This window comes from Lynx rufus, unplaced genomic scaffold (genome assembly GCF_022079265.1).
Source record: "Lynx rufus isolate CCGP_SWC_20201006 ecotype Redwood Valley unplaced genomic scaffold, mLynRuf1.p SCAF_5, whole genome shotgun sequence".
NCBI classification, from domain to species: Eukaryota; Metazoa; Chordata; class Mammalia; order Carnivora; family Felidae; genus Lynx; species Lynx rufus.
In genome coordinates this window covers 138673744-138688512 of record NW_025814867.1, presented here as the reverse complement: position 1 = coordinate 138688512, position 14769 = coordinate 138673744, and the positions used below count along the sequence as shown (strand labels likewise).

Below are 14769 nucleotides of genomic sequence, written 5' to 3'. Positions count from 1 at the left end.
TAATTTATATCCCTGGAACTTTAGAGGGTATCTTGTATGGCTAACTACTGCTTTTACCCCTCCGGAAAAGTTACGTTTTTGGCTTTATCTCTGAACAGAAATAATCACAGATGCAGAAGACTCGATGGGGAAAAATGTAAATAAGATAATTTGGTCTTTTGTATATTGAGTTGTTAACACGTAACCTTATCTCATACAATCACGAAGTATAATTAATAGGTAATATGTAATGACTGCTCTGTTACAAGTGATATCTAAATGTAATTAAATGTGTTATGCAATCAGTGCTTGTTTTGAAAAACCAAATAGAGCATGCCTCTGATCTCCTTTGTTTTGAAAGCATGGTATCTTTGAAATGTTGAAAATAAATGCGCTGGCTTTGGTTTAATCTGAAACATAAAAGCATTTCTAAACATTAAAAAGGAGGACCTAATTTTCCAAATTTCTTAGGCTTGATGATAATATAATAGAAAGTTTGGCTTCCAGTTATGAATAGCTATGTTCTTTTGTACACTTTCATAGTAAAGAATTAAGTGTTGGGTTCAAAGATAAAACGTCTGCTCTGGAAAGTTTTCTAACATAATAATGGGCAATTTTATTTCATTTTTAAAATCTCCATTCTATTTTACTGATAGAAGTTTGTAAAGCAAACAAACAAAACCATTAAACATAATTTCAGGATAAAAGTAGCCTAAGTATTTGTAATGTTGAATATTTTATTTTCAGCAATAACTAGCTTCCCATGGCCTATTTAAAGGGAACTTACTAATACTTTCATTATTAAGATATGTATGTCACTAATTAAAGCACCTGTCAGACCACCTAATAGCCCAGGCTTCAACTAGCAAGGAATAAAAAAATGAGATCAGTTCAGTTTTTATCAGTCATTATGTGCAATTTTCAACTAGAATTTCCTCTAATCATACTAAAAGCATATAAGAAATTCTCTTGCCTCATCTGTTAAGATACAATGACACTAATTTTCAAGAATAATAACCGAATCAAAGGAGCAGGCTAAAATTTAAGGAAGAATATTTTTAAATTATGAAATTACTAGATGTACCTGAAACATGTATATCGGTTTTAAATGAAGCTAATCACTTTGGAGAGGAAGCGAGGGACATATATTTGAATCCAAATCACTTGTGTATCAAAGCGAATTTCCCCATAAGAAATACTAGCAACGCAGATGATTCGTTTCACAACCCAAAAATATTCATATAAAAATGATCACAATACTGTAAGGTAGTACAAATAAGAAAGAAAATACAAAATAATGGAAAATAAACAAATTAACCTGCACATGTCTTTGAAGACCTTCGTGGCTGGTGTGAGGGAGACAGCGGAGAGGAGGGTTATTGTGTAGGACGACTTTCACTATCACTAACGGAATCACTGCTATCGATTGGCTCAATGGAATCTTATTCTTTTCGTGCAACTTTAACAAGGTATCTATCCAATGACGCTTTTGCTTCCTTTTGAGGATTCCGTGGAAATGTGGCATTGCATTGTTTGTTGTTAAACAGATTCGTCTCTCACAATGCTACGGCCTTTCCAGGTGGTGCTTTTCTACAAAATTTTGCACTGTTTCCTACATTTTACACATTCCGTTATCTCACTTGAAGTGAGGGATCCCTCCACCTTTTTCTCCTCCTCCTCTGCAGATGAGATACAGATGTAAACTTCTTATAAAATCTTGCAATTTCGCCCACTCAAATACCTTGTTCATACTTCTCAATGATTTCCTTCTTAACTTCCACTGTGATCGTGCCGGCTTTCTTTTTGACCTTTTTTCTGCATGGGGGCCATTGTATACATTCACATGGAGGTTGACTGTAGAACAGTATTGACAAACTCTTGTCATGTGCTGTATTTCATGTAACTGGCAGTGAGGCAGCAGAGGAAAGTGTCTCTATCTGCAGGCAGCCTGACCTAGAATGAAGCAAAGCATTCCTAAGCTTACTCTTGTATGGAAAAGCAAAGGACTGTCCCTACAGTCTGCTTGGAAGTGACAAAAAAAAAAATACACCAATGCCAGTTGTGGGCACCTTCCAACGTTCTGAAAAATCACTGATTTCTACCAAGCACCGCGGCTGGAGACCAAGCATCAGAGCATGGGAGATGATCACCCACAAACCCTCAGAGAGAGAGAGAGAGAGAGAGAGAGGGAAGAACCATTGGCTCAGTTGTGATCATGTGATGTTCAGTGCCGTGTACTACTCATATTGCAAGACATTGCTTGTTTATCAGGTTGAAATTTATTAGAAATGTTTGCTCATCTTGTGGAACATTTGCAGAAGGAGGTACTCACAATCCAAGGTTTTACTGTATCTTTTATTGGTTCTGTTTTTTGTTTTGTTTTGTTTTGTTGGTTTTTTTTTCTTTTTTTGGAAAATTCTAATAAACCAGGATTATATATGTACTTGATATTTTCCATGTCTCTTACTTTTCTCTTTTATGATGAATGAATGGTGAGGGTGGACTTATCTCTGTCAACACAATGGACAAATAAAGCAGAAGCTGTTATACATTTTAGATCTCTAATCACTCAGCATAAAACCTAATCACTAAAGTAAATGAAGACATAGTTCTGACCTAGAATGATTCAAATATGATTTTAAAATAGCGATAACAAGAAAGTATAGACGTTAGTGTACTAGGTTACTTAGTGTAGAAACATTTATACGCCAGAATGAATAAAAATTATTCCAGGGGCTCCTGGGTGGCTCAGTCAGTTGAGCGTCCAACTCTCGATTTTGGCTCAGGTCATGATCTCATGATTTGGGAGATCAAGCCCTGCATCAGGCTTTGTGCTGACAGCACAGAACCCGCTTGGGATTCTCTCTCCCCCTATCTCTCTGCCCCTCTCCCTTGCTCATGCTTTCTCTCTTTGCCAAAATACAAAAACTTTAAAACGGTTATTCTAACGTTCTGGTGTGTTGCTGTGGGTTAGACATGCATGAGTTTCACAACACAAAATACTGTAGAATGTTGGATATGAAGAGGTACTGATACTCAGCGGCTGCAATTCCCTTCTTTTATATATAAGGAAACTGAGATCCCAGGGAAGAAAAATGATTTATCTTAAGGTGGCATGGCTAATTTAATTACTGCCACAGGCAGGGATAGAATCCGGGCTTATCATGTAGGAGATGGAGCCACTTCAGCAGGAAAGCGTAATTTATCATAGACCTTGTTTAAAATGAATAGTGCAAACTGAAGATAAAAAGAATAATAACTCTTCATAAGGTTTCTTCTTCTTCTTCTTCTTCTTCTTCTTCTTCTTCTTCTTCTTCTTTTAATCTTCTTTGCCCAAATTTCCTTCTCATTTCCTGGGTCCAGAGCAGAGTACTTCCAAGGCCACTCCTCCCTTGATCCATCACTGCTCAAATCCTATTCTTACACGCTATTCTAGTAAAACCAAGAACATTGATATTTTCTTATGGCCTTCTGTCTAAGTGCTTAAATTAATGATTTGCATTATGTATCAAATCACTTGAACATATTTCCAAAACACAAGAGGAACCATAGAGCATAAGAGAACTTGTAAGATTTGGCAATTATACAAGAAAAGATAGTTGAAACAACTCACAACAGTCCAGAGGAATACTCAGGTATAACTTTAATAAAGGTAAAGGATATGCTACATCAGGAGATGGCTGGAGAAAGAAGCAAGTGCAAACATGAGGGAGACCCAAGACTTCCAGATAAAGTTTCCAGGATCCATTCTCGGTTGCAGAGGGCATATTTTGTCTTTGGAAGATGAAACACCTAGATGTGCTCTAGATGACTTGTTCTCAAGGGACCCATGTTACAAGTTTACTGAGGAAGCTTTTTGCTCCCCTGTTTATTTTCATGTAGCTGAAACTAGGCTGTGTAATCCTTTAAATCAGGTGTAACACATCTATCTGCTTATTTTTAATGACATATATAGACTAACCTAGACCTACTGCTTACATAAGAGTTTTGAACATTAAGCATTATATTCTAATTCACTAACAAGACATTTCCATCCTTCTTTGGCCATAGGTGAATATCATGGTTCCATGCATCTCTGGTGATAATCATAAAATTACCACCAAAAAGCTTTAGGTTATCTCCATTCCTAGATAGTCCCTTGTACTTTGTCTAGCTTTCTCACTTTCATATGCCTCAACCTCACCACTTCTCATATTGTGCCTTTAAAAATACATATAAAATATTGGGGCGCCTGGGTGGCGCAGTCGAAAAATACATATAAAATATAAAAAGTTGAATGATAAGCATCAAAATACTAACTATATCACTCAATAAGACCTAAGAATTGCTTTTTTTTTAATGGGTTTCCATTTCTTTTTTAAAAAGGTTTACTTATTTTTGAGAGAGAAAATGTGTGAGCAGGGGAGGGGCAGAGAGAGAAGGGGGGAGAAAGACTCCCAGGCAGGCTCCGCACTGTTGGTGCAGAGCCCATTGCAGGGCTCGAACCCAGGAACTGTGAGATTATGTCCTGAGCCAAGATCAAGAGTCAGAATCTCAACCGAGTCACGCATGCACCCCTAGGTATTGCTTTTGAAAGACGCATTTTAAGTTACTAAATATATCAACTCAAATTTGTGTGTCATTCCCAAGTTCACAATCCTTTTACTTCCTTTCAGTGGTGAAATTTGAAATATATGAAAGTGATCAATATATGGGTTTAATGTAGTAATTATTAGATAAAACTACATTTTCTCTAGCCAATCATCTTCCCCTGGAAAAACAGGTGGTCAACCTACCAATTCAATCTCTCAATAGGGTCATCAATACCAGTATTGTTATAGATATTATTAAATCATTCAATGGGCCAGCTGTCAGTTAATTCCAGATTCCACGTTTCATACTTCCTGTCTCATACTCCAAGTTTACACATTCATAGATTCCCAATAGAACTTTTCCTCAAATAATCACCATTTTATGTCCTCTAGTAAGAATCCTAGACATGTTTAAAAAGTGTCAGGTCTAATTAACTGCATATTGTGTAAATTTGCTTCTTAAATTTATTCATGATGCTTTCAAAGTTAAGGAACACTTATGCAAAATATGGTGTCCATAAATGGGTTCCCATGACCTACTGGGACCAAAAGTTTCATATAAGTTCCTTGCGCTTTTTTCTGCCAAGTTCAAACACTATTTTCCCTGAGCTGTGCTATTTCCACCTAGAGGAGTATATATAGATAACACTTCTCACATCAGTGTGCGCAGCGTTCTCCTAGAATGCTAACAACCTGTTGAGTTTTTTAATCCATTTTTCCAAAAGCATATCCTCTATACAGGCCACATGTTATATTTTATCTCTCTCCTAGAATATTGTGCATTCTAAATGGTAATAGAAGTTCATGAGTCTTTTTCCTCAGTATATCTCTCTTCATTAGAAGTTTAGTTTATCCTATGACTTCTAGACTTGAGCCAAAATCACTCACGTTGTTTTTAGAATGTTTCGGACAATTTTGTCTGATCTACCAAACATATTGTTGCCAGTAAGTTTATTAATTAAGTATAGTTTGAGAATCTATCCTGGAACCAGAAAATATGACCTCCTCAGCAGAATGTCATATGGATAGCTGTTATTTACAACTATAGTTTAGTTGGAGTATTCAGAAAAATTCCTCGTAGGTATACTCAAAGAGCATTGGGACTACTGTGAGCCTAGCAAGTCTTTCCTAAACTAATAGTGATTTCAGTTTGCTAAGTATTCTTTATCTTGATTTCGGCCTCTACTCCCGAAAATCTTGGGACAGAGAATATTACAGTAAGTTGATCACCAAAGATATTTGAAAACTATTTTATCTAGGTATTTTTCTCAACATATTATAATGTAAGTCAATAGTTACATAATGGTCCATGGCTCTGTTGTTGAACAAAATTTTTTGTAGGAGCTTGAAATGTAAGCCTTTCTGTAGCTTACCCCCCACAAAACTGCCCAATGTGGTTACCATAACATGTAAAATGAAAAACAAGAGAAAAATCAACTTTAGAGTTCTCTCAAATGTTCATCCACAGAGTGTTATTAAAATCATTGAGATGTACCATCACATGGATAATGTAGAATGAATGCTTACTAAATCCACCAGGACCCATCCTGGATCATCAGATTCAAACAAAGAAAGAGATTCTGACAGGAAATAGCTGAACCATTATGGGCATCTGTGAATAAAGACAGGAGTATGACTATCTTGCTATCAAAGCACCAAAGTATTGTTACATTTTCCTTTTAGTGTTACCAAGTTTTTGCACCTGTTCAGTCAGCAATTATGCCCACTTATTTCCATTTATTATTAAATTTCACCAGAAATTCACCTTGGGGTAGAACTGTCAAGTTCAGCAAAGGTACTGACTCATACAGCTGGCCACAACATAAGAACTGCCAGTGTCCATTCCCAGATATATCATGTAGGAATGGAAAAGTATAGGCTAATGTAACTGCTCATCCACTAGGTAGTAAAGAGGCAGAACCATTAATCTCAGTTTAGCTAGGCGACAGGAAGGAACAACCATCCCGTTACTCTTTAGGAACTCAAGTATTTAATATTTAGAATTGTCATGGTGTCATGTTTAGAAGCTGATTTTTTGTCTGGAACTAGTAAATGCCATCTAGGTCCCAGAACTGCTGGACCAGGTAGAGGAGAAGGAGAAGAATGAGGAGGAGAAGAAGGAGAAAGAGAAGAAGAAGGGAGGCAGAAAAAGGAGGAGGAGGAGGAGGAGGAGGAGGAGGAGAAAGAATGGGAGGGTGGAGGGGGAAGGAGGAGGAAGAAAAGAAAAAGAAAGAGGAAAAGAAGGAGGAGGGACAGTGGGAGGGGGGAGGGAGAAGGAGAAGGAGAGGGAAGAGGGGGGAAAGAAAGAGGAGGAGGAGGAGGTGGGGGAGAAAGAGGAAGGAATAAGTTCATGTAAATCCATTCTTACATCAGTCTCCACCATCTATTCCCTATTTTTTTTCCTTTATGTCCCATCAGTCTATCCAATGGTAAACCCCATTTACCTTCACATATTGTCTTAACACATAAATCCTTCTCTCTTTCAAGCTATTTTTTCAGTCTCCAATCACCGCCCAATTTCATAACCAGATATTTCAATAGTTCACTCCAAATTTCAAACAGTCCACTACTTTTTGGGATGGAAGATTCATGAAAAGCCCATTGGATATGATGTTTGTTAGGTCATTGCTGTACTCCGCTTGCTGTAAAGTGGGGTACTTGTTCAGATAACTTAAAGGTGCGAACATTAAAAACTGCTTATTTTCTGTTGCAGGCAATAGCATTGGAGGTTTGCTTCAGTTACTAAGTATACAATTCCAAATCCAGAATGAATATTTATCCCAGTCAAGACCCACAACTGGGGCCATAGGTAACTTGCCAGTATCTTCCCCCAGTTAGATGCATGTCAGTCCAGATCCCCTCGGGGTGCTTTTAGGTGCTTTTGTTTTCTGAGGGTCCCGTTGAACAAAGAGAATTATTAGATTTTTGAGTTTTCAAGGACGGTGAGGTGTATCTTTTCTCTCTCATTTTTTTTGAGTCTGAATGGCTTCATGACCACTCACTTCAGGCACTCGAGTGATCACTTGCACAGAGTGAAAAAGAACATTGTTTTTTAGATCTAGTTCCATTCTAATGTGTGTGTGTGTGTGCATATGCGTGTGTGCACATACTTACTTCATTATACACGTCTTTGATTTGTCCTCTTAAAACTAATTTTTTCATGAAAATATTGCCACATGTGGGAACTACTTTTACCCTCTAATAATTTAAGACATAGTTTATGAATCATATTGCCAATTCATTGGCCACTGCCTAAGAATTGGCACAAAACTATATTGTTTTATTATTTTTATAATAATTTGTATCTAGTTCTTCAGATGCCACAAGGAACACTGCTCCTGATTCTGCTTAGTGGATTTATTTTTAAGTATTCTTGCAAATTGCAACCATTGACCAGCTACAATACAGCTGCATTACAGATTGAGTATCCTGGGAAGTACCATATGCGAACATTATTGCTTAGTTAGAAACTATTAACTGATGATTAGGGACACACCTATTCAACTGTAGAGTTAGGTAATTCCTCAGGTACATCTACTACAGAACCCAAAGGTATGGCAGCCACCTGTTCACGGATGAGATGGGTACTGTGGCGGCATAGTTTTTAATATATGATTCCCAACTCCTTTGCGTGTTTCTTTCTCTATTGGAATGTTGTTTTGATATAATCCATGACACGAAAGGTATTTTGTGTCTCAAAATAATTTCATGTCCTTCCATAGCAGAAACAGTTTCATTTTAAACCCAGTAACCGACCTAAAATTGTCTTTCAAAGGGAATTTATATGGCAACAGCTTCTGGCAAACTTCGACTCCAAAATCCCAGCAGTTATTATTGCTGGGTAACAGATATGAGCTTTTGCAAAAGGCTCTAGACAGCATGAGTGCAAGTGGCTGACACTTATATCATTTGAGCATTGGGCTTGTACCACCCCAAGGAATAGACTGGGTAAGCCATTAGACTGAATTCTTTGAAATGCTGAGTGTCTTCTGTTGTGCATAACATCATTAAAATTCATCTTTTTCCCTGGTACTCTTGTGAAAAGAGACGAGTAAAATTCCCACTTGTAGTATGTGATTTCTCCAGAGACCAACAACCCAATCAATCTCCATGACTTTTATTTTCATTTTGGAGATGGCAGAGAAAATAAGTTAAGTTTTGGTTCCTTGAGGTATATCTGTAGTGTCCCCAGCCCAGGTAATTTTTAAGAATCCTATCATTTGTGCTTGACTTTGTAGTTTAGCTCGGTTAATCCGTGACTCTACCATGGCTATCTTGATTTATCAGCATTTACTTTAGTCTCTTTGACCTTCAGATTGAGTTGTCAACATCGTATCATCAATATGATGAATAATAGTCCTTTTTTTTCGTTTAATCAGATCTAAGTCTCTTCGTGGCAGATTTGGTCAATAATCAGCAGGATCTATATCTGTGTGAGAATACAGTAAGCTTTTGTTGGGTTCCATTCCACACGAATACAAATTAGTTTGGCTTCCTTTTGATATAAGAACTGGGATAAAAACAAAACAAAACAAAACAAAAAACAACTAACCAAATTGTTCACAAAATACTGATCTCCTTTAGCATGGTGTGTAGTTTGAGTTGTTAAAACCATATTGAATACGGAATACTACTAAGGCAACACTTTGTCTAATTCTTTCATACCTTACAAGTAAACCCCAGGATTTATTAGCTTTCCTCACAGATAATACTAGAATATTAAACCTGTCTCTTAGGGTACTAATTCAGGTAAAACTAAAATATTCTTAAATAAAGCAAAAATCCCTTGATGACACCCAAATGTCCTACACTGTTTTAAATTAAGTCCCTGAGGGGGTGCCTGGGTGGCTCAGTCAGTTGAGCGTCCGACTTCGGCTCAGGTCATGATCTCATGGTTCGTGAGTTCGAGCCCCACGTCAGGCTCTGTGCTGACGGCTTGGAGCCTGGAGCCTGCTTCAGATTCTGTGTCTCCCGCTCTCTTCCCCGCTCATGCTCTGTCTCTCAAAAATGAATAAACATTAAAAAAATAATAAATAAATAAATAAATAAATAAATAAATAAATAAATAAAGTCCCTGAGTAGGTTTAGGTAATTCTAAGGATGTCCATTTAGTACATCACATTTAAACAAGTCAACAGCAGATTGACATGGCTTTCTTTTTCTCAATGGTTTAAGTATGGGGAAAAAATCTCACATTCAGACATCATATCTATTCTCATAGTACTGTCTGGGGTACTACCTTAGGGGTAATACATTAGAATACAATACTCTCCTTCATCAATTTCTACTTTGAGTCATTTCTACATGTAAGCCTTCCAGAATTCGGTCACCATATTCCCTAACAGAAGCATGTCAGTCCCTTAACTATTTTATTAGCAAATAATTCCCTTAGCCAATTTGGTTATGAGTACATTGAGCGATAGTATCCAATAGTTTCTTTATCATCCTCAGGCATTTAAACCATATCAATGTAATTTTTCTCAGATCTCTCATATTCCTGTGTCAAGGGACCCTTATCAACCCATCACACAGAATCGTATTTCTGTCTTTTATTTCACACCACTTTAATCAGTACTTGTTCTGAAGAGACCATAGTTTCCATATTTGTGTTATCATCACATTTTAAAAGCTCATTTAGGTGAGGAAAATTTGAGTGAATTTGTTCCAGTAGTTTTATAGTCTAAGGAGTTGATGGACCAGCGAGACCATCTAATATTTACTGTAATCTCTTAAAATTTTTATAGCGACTTCATCTATCTCCTATTTTATTTCATTTGAAACCAACTATAGAAATGCTTTCACCAGTTTAATTGTCTCAAAGTTATTCAGTGTTTTAATCTTGCTTTCTCTTTGCAAAATAATTTCAAATATTTTCCCAGAATTGAATCTCATTTGGAGGACCTGAGCTAATAGTCTACCACAAATTATCCTGCCCTCCCAACAATAGGGTCAGAAGGAGTCCAAAAGGAATCCTTATTATCAAAGCATGAATAACACTTGGCCAAAGATGTAAAATTAAGTGATACTTTGGTATCATCATAAAATGAGTCCAAATGCACAAGCATTCTTAATCTTTTTGCAGCTTCAGAAGAATCTCAGTATCAAAGGGTGGTATGCCTTCTTGACTCCATTTTGGAATCAGGTCTCTGCATTTTAAAAAGGATTTTTGGCAGCCTTGTGTTTTTTTTTTCTTTTTTTTTTCTTCTTTTCCTCCATTTTTCACTGAAATAGCCCAGGGAGTCCATGAGAATTCTTGATAATTTTCTCTCTTTAAAACTTAAAAAAAAAAAAAAGCCTAATTGAGTTATTTCTCCAACTCTTTTAATGTTTATTTACTCATTTAATTATTCATTTTAGACAGAGAGAGAGAGAAAGAGAGAGGCAAAGAGAGAGGGAAAGAGAGAATTCCAAGCAGGAGCTGTGCTGTCAGCACTGAACCCGACTTAGGTCTTGATCTCATAAGTGGTGAGCCAAAATCAAGAAACACTTAACCACACAGGCACCCTTATGTCTCCAACCTTACATCTATACTGTCTTCTGTCAGTGTGTGCGATGTCAAACCAAGGGTGGTCTGCGACGCAAACATGCATCAAAGGAAAATTTCATTTATTCCTCCTACAATGCCAACTGCAGCTATCACACAGGATTGGGTACTGCAGGTACTTACAAACAATTGTATAGAGACAAATCAGACTATGCAAAAGTACCATCAAAATATGTGTGAGACACTTTGGGCTCAGCAGAGCCTAGGGGCAAGTTCTCAACTAAAACCAGGCTATATAAAGGAGAAGAAGAAGAAGAAGAAGAAGAAATTATTATTATTTAAAAAATATTTTTTTAACGTTTATTTATTTTTGAGACAAAGAGAGACGGAGCATAAACGGGGGAGGGTCAGAGAGAGGGAGACACAGAATCTGAAACAGGCTCCAGGCTCTGAGCCATCAGCACAGAGCCTGACGCGGGGCTTGAACTCATGAACCACGAGATCATGACCTGAGCCGAAGTCGGACACTTAACCAACTGAGCCACACAGGTGCCCGAAAATTATTATTATTTACAGAATTTTAATAATAATGAGATGAGCTATTACAGGGTTCCATCAGAGGAGATTTGGGTGGCTCTAAATAACAGGTAATTAGTCCTACTGCTATTTAGCATACGCAATCCTTCTCATAAGTCAAGTTTAGTGCCATGGTTCCAGACTTTCTTGGTGATATGATGGAACAACTGGAACAGCCACGGCCAAGAGAAAAGCTAACTCTATCTTCATGCATAATATCATGTATAATCTCAATACAGTAACACTTTTGTGAATTTCTGGTTGAAGCGGTGACAACATGCTGGACTCAAGTACTAATACACCTTCGTTCAAGGAATGGAAAGCCACCCATAAAGATGGAAATGCCCGTGGAACCTCACTGCTGGAAGCTCTGTGTTGCATTCTGCTGACAAATGTCCAAAGGGCAAGATCTTTCTTCTGCCCATCTAGGATATCTACAAAATTGGTGCTATGGGTCCTGTCCCTGTGGGCTGAAGAGAGAACGGTGTTCTCAACCCTGGCAGGGTGGTCACCTTTGTTCCAGTCAACATTACAAATGAAGTGGAGTCTGTTAAAATGCACCATGGAATTTTGAGTAAAGCTCTTCCTGGGGGCAGATGCAGGCTTCAGTGTCAAGAAGGCATCTCTCAAACATACCTACTGGGACATACAGCTGGTGACAGAGAAAAATGACCCACCAAGAGAAGCAGCTGACTTCAAGATTCAAATGATTCTTCTGAAGCATCCAGACCAAATTAATGCTGGGTACTCACCTATGCAGGTGCACGTATACATTTATAACCTAAATCCGTTTGTACGTACAGCTTTTTTTGTAAACACAAACTATACTTTGTTGTCTGTTTCGTATCTGTTTTATTGTAACATCTAAGGAAAGACTAGACTATTTTAAAAGAGTTTATTTGGAAAGTATCATACTGTAAAAAAAAATGATTTTTTTTACCACAAGACTCATGATGCAAAGCTGAAGTCATTCATGAGGATTGCACTACTCTAGAAAGTTGACTTCTTTTTAAAAAAAGGAACATTTATGAACAATATATGGTTAATAAGAATTTCCTTTAATGTAAAAAAATCTCACACCTCACATTGCTTGTAATTTTGCTGAGATGAGGTAGAAAATGTATTGACTTTATGGGAAAAAACCAACTGGAAGATGGCCCCACATTGTTGAAGTCTGGTGATCTGCCATCATTGAAATGGTTCCTGGAGAGCCCAAGCATTTAGAGACCTTCTCTGACTATCTTCCTCTGGGTTTGGGATTTCGTGACATGGCATGGGCAATTGCTGAGGGTGTCATCAAAACAATGGACAAGAAGACTGCTGGAGCTGGCAAGGTCACCAAGTCTGCCCCCAAAGTTCGGAAAGCGTAACGAAAGCTTCCCTGGTACATGTCACCACAGTCTTTTTTTTTTTTTTTTTTTAATTTTTTTTCCTACGTTTTTATTTATTTTTGGGACAGAGAGAGACAGAGCATGAACGAGGGAGGGGCAGAGAGAGAGGGAGACACAGAATCGGAAACAGGCTCCAGGCTCTGAGCCATCAGCCCAGAGCCCGACGCGGGGCTCGAACCCACGGACCGCGAGATCGTGACCTGGCTGAAGTCGGACGCTTAACCGACTGCGCCACCCAGGTGCCCCAATGTCACCACAGTCTTAATCAGTGTTGGAAGAATGGTCTCTGAACCGCTTGTCTCAATTGGCCATTTAATAGAAAAAGACTGGTTAATGTTTCATTATGCATCCTAAAATCTTCAGAAGGAAAGGAAAATGTTTTGTGGACCATTTGTGTGTGTGTGCGTGTGTGTGTGTGTGTGAAAAGATTTTAAATTATTGCCTTTTTGAATCAGTACTTCTTCCATCCAAATACTAACCAGGCCCAACCTTGCCTAGCTTCCGAGATCTGACGAGATCGGGCGCATTCAGGGTGGTATGGCTGTAGACGAAAATCAGTACTTCTTAATGGAAGCAACCTGTCCAAACATCTGACACAGGATTTTGAAACCTGTTGCAACACAATTTAGTGAAAAGCCTTTGCCTTCTTACCATCACCACTGTATCTTTCTATAGCATGACTTAGGTGAAAAGACCAGTTGTTCTTAGTCTATTTCTGGTATTTCACTGCTGAAACTTCAGCATTTGTAATTATGAGTAAACGTTTTTAGGGAGGTGGGAATTGAAAGCTTATTTACCTTTCCAAAGGGGAGGAATCATTTATGTTTTAAGCGTACAATGGAAAGCTATGGGAGGGGGTGTGTTTGTTGCAACACTTCACAGATTAGGACAGGCAAGCAAAGAATAATTTTGCCTATATGTAAGCTACCTTGTAAGAAGCAGAGATTTGTAATGTTAATGGCTGTATGTTTCATATGATTTTTTTTTGTAGTGACATCAATATTGAGTAAATATTTTGGTATAATCTCAAAAAAAGTTTTCCTTTTCCAGTAGTTGTGTGATTTTGGTATATATATAACTTCCTTGAAATCCCCAAACTTTATTCAGTCACAAGACACAAATTAATAAATACTATTTAATCATTTTAGATTTAAAACATGAAATCTAAAAACATAAAGTAGGGTCTACTTATTGAAAAAAACATAAAGTTAGAATAAATATAGCATTGACCTAATTAAGGGATATTTCTAATTTTTGCTTGTGTTATTATTTACACAATTGAGAAGGCAATAAACTGTCTATCTTGAAAGTAACCCCACTATCCTACAAAAGTTTAGCTAACAATACTAAAGATATGTGAAAGTCTTAATATTCCCTTCCATCTTAAATATCTTTTTCTAATTTCTTTCTTGGAATTTGAAACCGAGTTTGTATATGTTTAAAGTATAGATTCAATGTTATGTTTCTGTGTTAAGTTTATTTATTTATTTTGAGAGAGAGAGAAAGCACCAGCGGGGGCAGAGAATGGAGAGGGGGAGAGAGAGAATCCCAAGCAGGCTCTGCACTGTCAGCGCACAGCCTGACACAGGGATCAAACTCACGAACTGTGAGATCATGACCTGAGCTGAAATCAAGAGTCAGGTGCTTAACTGACTGAACCACCCAGGTGCTCTTAAATATGTCTGCTTTTAAAAAAGTGTTTGCTCTTTGAAGACATTTTCAAATAAGGAAATGTATCTATTTTGCATTTAAAATAACGTCCCTATCA

The 14769-nt window shown here is 37.5% G+C and overlaps 1 pseudogene; it reads left to right on the top strand.

Moving 5' to 3' along the window:
- The first annotated feature begins 11830 nt into the window (after positions 1 to 11830).
- LOC124527287 (putative elongation factor 1-alpha-like 3) lies at positions 11831 to 12980 on the top strand (annotated as a pseudogene).
- Positions 12981 to 14769: the final 1789 nt, after the last annotated feature.